We start from the raw sequence: 6,834 nt of genomic DNA, 5'->3' as shown, positions 1-6,834 counted from the left end.
ATCTGTTAAGTCCGAACGCGGTAGGAAATAAATGGCCACAAGAACATCTGGTGGACCGTTTAAGTTCATAGATGTTCGAGAGAAAAATACGAGCGCGAATATCAAAAGCCCCGTCATCACCTCTCGACCTTTTCCCGACCCGGATCGGTCTCAAGTTTCGCCTAGAAACAAAAGAATGACCAATCGGGGTAAGGGAGAGGGCGAAAGGGACCAATCAAAAGGGTGAGATTCGGGGNTTGCCGATCTTGCCCCTATACCCGGGGCAACTTCGTCAATTTCTCTCTTCTTGTAAAGTTGTAATTATTTTAATTATTTTTATTTCCAAACTGATTTTAACCAGTTCTATAGTAAGGTAACATTCCAATAGACAATATGCAAAGCTTTTTTTTTCAGTTTACAGCAGTATTTATTACACAAAATTGAAGTAAAGCTTAACATGCCGATCTTGCCCCGATCTCCCCTATGTCTTTGTAATTTAATTTTTGGAGAATTTTCAGCTGAAGTTTTGATTATTCTAAACAAAGTAATCGCGGAAAGAAGTGAATTACACACTTCAATTTAATAATTTCTGTTTTATAAATTTGTATTTTTTACGTCTTTGTTTTCAGAATGTTTACATATTTATTTTTGTTTCGTTTTGAATCGTATTTTTACCCTTCTCGTTTCGAATTTCGTACAACTGTTAACAAATAATAAATTATAAATAAAATATAAATTAATTAAAAAATAAAATGTGTAAGTCTAATATGTATGTTGATATATCAGCACATAGTTAATATAAATTGAGAAAAGTTTTATTAAGTAAAATTTCATATTTTACTTAAAATTCGATCCTACGAATAATATATGTAAAGACTTGAAAGGTATTGTGAAGATTTTGAAAAAAAGGGAAATTAATGGAAGACAAGGGAATTTAGAAAATTTTAGAAAATCAGTTTAGAATTCCAAGTTTTACAGTTTGTACTAAGACACATAAAACTTTCCTCAATGTATAGCATTTGTTAATATCAAGAACTATGTATTGTAAAATATAGAAAATACTTTTAAAAAATAAATTAAACTGAAAATTCTCAGTTTAGTATGAAAAATGCTGCCCAATTAATACAAAATCTTAGACCGTCAACAAGCAATGATAGCATACGAATAATCTCTTTAGATATAAATAGCATGTACCCATCAATTTTATTAGAAAAGTTAAAATATCATTACAGGAAATAAATGTAGGCTACACCAAGAAATTATAAAGCAATAGAGTTTGTTAAGAAGGATAATTATTTCAAATTTAAAGGAAAATTCTATAAGCAATTGGATGGGATACCGATGGTGTCGTGTATAGGCCCAAAATTAGACGAACTAAGATTGTTTACTATGGTCGAAAAAAATAAATACTGTAATTTGGATAGTATCTTTTATAGGAGGTACGCGGATGACTGTTTTCTCCTACACGACAGTAAAAGAATATCTATACAAAATGTTGTAACTGGATTCAAAGCAAAAGAAAGTTTCGGTATTCAACTGTGGCTGTCGTCTTCAATTGCATCAATGATAACGAGGTCGGAGAATAAAAAAAAAAGTTCCCACCGAGATTTGAACTCGGATTGCTGGATTCAGAGTCCAGAGTGCTAACCGTTACACCATGGGACCTCACGCAAACCTTCCTGTCCCGTATCACCTTAATACATTGCAGATTGCTTTATCAAATATCGCGTAAAGATATCGCCGCATCTGTTGTTGCCGATAATGGATATGTCTGCGTCTACACTTTCTCGTTTAAAAGCGAAACGGTTACCACAAATCTATCAGTAGAAGAATGCTGTTGCGAAGAGGATCGAGGTTATCGCTGGACTTTTCACTTATTTTGGGGGAACTCGGATTCACCTTAAATTTGTGAATCGACGCGAATTGTTAGAAAATTGTAATTGTTAAATAAACTCAATATTATTTTACTTAATAAATTCGTTAATTTTGCTATTCTTCTCAATAATTTTCTGTGTATATTTTACACGCGCATGCACTGTACAGTACATTGCATACGGTGTGAAATTCACACAGATGATAAAAGACCTTAACTCTAGCATTGATTATGAAATCGCAGATAAGGATGTAAAATGCGTCACAATAAGCTATGACGTGCTTTATTGAGTCATTAGCAAAATAGAAGTTAATCATTGCCAACGAGTTAATGATTACAGCAAAAAAGGCATCTCACTGTTGTCGTTCTGACGTTATAGCGCCATATTAGAATTTTTTTCCTCTTGGCAAAAGTAAACCGTCAGAAATGGCAGTTTCAAAAAGAGATAATAATAGTATTGAAAATTGTTTAAAATGGGAAACGTTAAAAAGTGCCCACGAACGAGCTAACATAACAAGCAAATTGTTTTTTGCTTAGAAAGCTTTATTCTATAAAGTATGACGAGAACACGAAAATGCAGGATCACGTAAAAGATGTTTTTGAACTGAAGGAACGCCTGGAAAATATTGGTGAACAGATCAAAAAGTCACACTTATGTGCTATACTGCTATGTAGTTTACAAGAGTCATATTCTACTTTAATAACTGCGCTAGAAGGTAAGAATGAAAAAAAAAACTAACAGAAAGATATATAACAAGTAAATTGATAGACGAATACGAAAGGCGTTTACAAAGTCACCGGGACAAGCCTTAACGAGCAAAAAGGCAAGTTTATCACCATTGCCATGGAGCAAAGATGAAATTGCAGGGCATAGATGAAGGATGTATAAAGGTCAGAACTCTTCATGGAAATGAAGAAGAAATTCTCTTAGAGCTGTACTTTATGTTATAGACTTAGATGAAAATTTACTCTCAGTAAAAACCATAATTGATAGAGGTTGCTTAGTCAAATTTGAAAATAATGTAAGCACCATAGAGAAAGATGATGAGTTAATTGCTGCGGGCATTGCCACAGATAGTATTTACATGTTAATTGCTATAACAAATAGGCAAGAGCGAGTAAACTGCTCAATTAATGCAAAATTGTACAAGTGCATTAATTGAGCAGTTTACTCACTCTTGCCTATAAAAATTGCATAATTAAACGGCACCAAAGAGTAGGTCACAGAATTATGACACAATGAAACAAATGGAAAGAGAAAACTTAGTAGAGGGAAAAAAGTTGCATAATTGTAAACATAATTTACAATGTTCAATATGCATTAAAGCAAAGCTCACTGAATTGCCATATTCAACAAAATCTACTTACGGAGATAAAGAGCCATTGGAATTGGTCCATAGTGACATATGTGGTCTAATGCAAATAAATAGTATAGGAAGAAAAAGATACTTCCTTACATTTGTAGATGATTTTTCTAGATTTACGCTTGTAGTGTGATATATCTAATTGAAAGCAAAGAGAAAGGTCTTGCAAAACTAAAAGAATTTGTAGCAAATAAATTTAGAAAAAAAAATCACACTAAGATCAGATAACGGCAGTGAATACTATAATAAAAATACTCTTATTAAAGAATATTTAACAAAACAAGGAATTACTCATCAAACTACAAAACTTATTCTTCTGCAAAAAATGGTGTTGCAGAAAGAAAGAACTCATCTCTGATGGAAATGGCACGAGCTATGATAATAAATGAAAATCTTGCAATATCCTTTTGGGGAGAAGCAGTGATAACTGCGAATTATTTGTAGAACAGATTACCTACTACAACAATAAATAAAACATCATATGAGTTGTAGAACAAAAGAAAACCCAACCTAAACCATCTTAAGAACCAGTATATCTATCGACTCTGATGGCATCAATCCCCATAATAAACAAACAAACCTCCCTGCATAATTTCAGAAATTTTCGGCAAAAAGCACAAAAGTTATTAAGCTTCAAACAGGTGAACAAAATCGTGCAACGCACTAATACAGTATTCAAACACGGAAATTATCCCCGCATTTACTTTGCATTTCTCGACGTTTTAAGGAGTCCTAAGTCGAAAAATGTAAAAATCTTGGAAGGGTCATTTTTTGATTCTCTCAAGTTTTTATGATTTATTTCTCTGTTATATGTGACAGCTGGAAAGTAAAAATGACTTTATTTAATTTTTTTCAAACAAAATGTATTAAGCAAACACATTTTAACGTAGAGTTTACTTTGTTTTCTGTTATGAAATTATTGTTATATGTTATTTTGATTATTATATATAAATCTAATTTAACTTTTCTTAATATAATGTGTAATGTTTAAAAGTATTTGCAGTTTTGTAATTATAATGTCACGTGCATGGGCTCATGCCTATTTAGTATAGACATATAAAACTCGATGCTAGCCTATACTTGCATCATATTTGTTTATCTATTTTAACAGCATCAAATGGATTTAATTTTGTTTCGTATTGATTAAAACAAAGCAATTATCATTAAAAAAACACAGGAATAGAGAACATATGTACAACATACAGAAACATATATATATTTATATATAATAGCAATGGTGTGCAGTCCATGGAAGCTGCGGAAGCGCCGCTTTCCTTGTATTTTCTAAAATATAAATACATATAATGCGATTATTTTCATAAACAAGTTCTTATATCTTTGTTTTATGTCAATGTATCTACTTTAAAATTAAAATAAATAAACTGTTTATTTTTGTCATTTCCAGTATTTGTTTATAATTTTTATGGAAACAATGCTTCCCTATCATCAAATGTCAACGCAGGCCACTGTATAATAGGAACATAGAAATATATGAAAGATAGACACATCATTACTTATCCTTTAACAATAGAATCCTGCCAATCATCTATTATCAGCTTTCAGAGGAAGTTTTCAACTGAAATAACATGACTTTCGGTTTCTGTAGATAGTTCATATACAGTTAATCGGGTCCTTCTGCCCCTAATGGTTTCATATCTTGTTTCGTCTTTCACTTATTTAATGAAAGACAGATGGAAATTTATAGGTATACAATTTTTTCAAATTGCAGCCTAACTAGAACCAATTAATCAGGCTTACTATACTCAGCGATTCTTTCTTTGTCTAATATGCATTCCGGCCTAACTGGCAATTTTCTAATATTAATCAAACAAAAATTAAATTCGCTATAAGTATAACAAGCTTAATCATAACCCCCGCAACCTACAGCTGGGCTCCCAGACCAGGATCATTAGCAAGCCCACCTCTCCCTCCAAGACAATACCCAATAAACTATCGATTAAATTATTTCAAAGTAAATTTTCTGGCTTTTGCCAAAGAAAATTGTTCGATTACATTACTAAAATTTGTTTGTTTAGCTAAATCTTTTTCAATGCACAAAATTGCTAGGTTATTTAGGTTGGCCTTCTTCATAACGGGTCCCATGAACACGGGCTCCAGACTAGGGTCCAATCGGTCACTACATTGTGGAAGCCATGAGATTAATTCATTGGTACCAGTTAACTAATCTTTTATGAAAGTAATGATATAAACAGAAAGCTTTTTAATAAGTAATTATGTTTTCATAAAAATTATGAAATGCAATTTTGTATATATAAAAATAATAATAATAAACAATAATAAATAATACCGTTTATTTCTGTTAATTAATCATAATTTCACAATTTAACAATTAATTATAATTAATTTTAAAGCAAAATTCATGATATTATATAGGCCTATGTAATTTTATTAAAATAAAATATTAATTTTATAACATAACTTAATACACTTATTAAGTGTAATACAAAAGTTAATTATGCTAAATTAAAATGTTAATTAACAAACTTACATTCAAGATAAATTATGTGTAATTTATTCGTTCTTCATTGCATAAACTACTACTGTCTACGTTTACAAAGAATGGAATTTCTTATAGTGAATTTATATGAAACGTCTGTATTGTTTGCTTAGTCAATATTTATGTAATTTTCATGGAAAATATATAATATTATTTGTGAAGCTTTTATTATTTTCATTAGGATATTATCGATTTTTCTTTATACGAAACAACAATGTTTAGAAATAATTTATTTTAAAAATATTCTCCGATAGAAAATACTTCACTTATTTCAAATTAAATTCGAAAGATATTTAATTAATAGAATTGCACTAACTAATAGGACGTTCACTATTGAAAATCAATACGTGGCACTGGTATCGGGATTATGGATACTTAGCTTTCTGTTTCGTCAGTCGTACTGTGTTTACATTGCTTAAAATTATATTTTTTATTTATTTAGATATTATTAAAATGCCGATTAAGTGTTGTATATTTCAGTGTAATGCCAACAACTGAAACATACAACAAGAAATGCCAGGTTTAAAATTAATAATCTATACTAATATAATGAAGAGGTAAAGTTTGTAATTTTGGATGTAGGAGGTAATCTCCGAAATTACTCATCCGATTTCAAAAATTCTTACACCAATATTTAGAATGGAACATCAGGGTGGACATAGGCTGTATGTTATTCTGTTAAACAGTCATATAAATTAAAAGATATCATCTAGGATTAAGACTTTTGTGTCCAACAGATGGCGTTAACTCCGCGAGTACGACGACCTAAGTTTACTTTTCTACTAAAGTGTAAGGCATTATGTTTTTCTGTGAGGATGAACTAAAAACGAACCCAAATCATCTTCTATGTATATAAGTAAAAATGTAATGCTCGTTTGTTCCTACCGATTCCTTTGAAATTTTGACACAACGTTGCATTCGAACACACACGTGTTTTTATCTAATACTAGCAGATCCCGCCACGCCTTGTTGTGGCTCAAAATGTATCTATTATAAATGTATAACACTTCCCCCGTGGGGGGAGAATTTTTCGAAAAATTTCTTCTTAGTGTACATTCTCTTGACGTACCCTATTAAAACGCAATCAAAAACGCAAAAAC

At 31.1% G+C, this 6,834-nt stretch overlaps 1 non-coding gene across 1 annotated transcript; it reads right to left on the bottom strand.

Moving 5' to 3' along the window:
* Positions 1-1,572: 1,572 nt before the first annotated feature.
* Positions 1,573-1,644, bottom strand: Trnaq-cug. Its single transcript has one exon. It is a non-coding gene; the product is annotated as a tRNA-Gln (tRNA).
* Between the last annotated feature and the right edge of the window lie 5,190 nt (positions 1,645-6,834).

Source organism: Centruroides sculpturatus, unplaced genomic scaffold (genome assembly GCF_000671375.1).
Source record: "Centruroides sculpturatus isolate CEXI.00-Female unplaced genomic scaffold, Cexi_2.0 scaffold1397, whole genome shotgun sequence".
NCBI classification, from domain to species: domain Eukaryota; kingdom Metazoa; phylum Arthropoda; class Arachnida; order Scorpiones; family Buthidae; genus Centruroides; species Centruroides sculpturatus.
The sequence above is the reverse complement of the archived record's forward strand: the minus strand, read 5'-3'. Positions and strand labels throughout refer to the sequence as shown.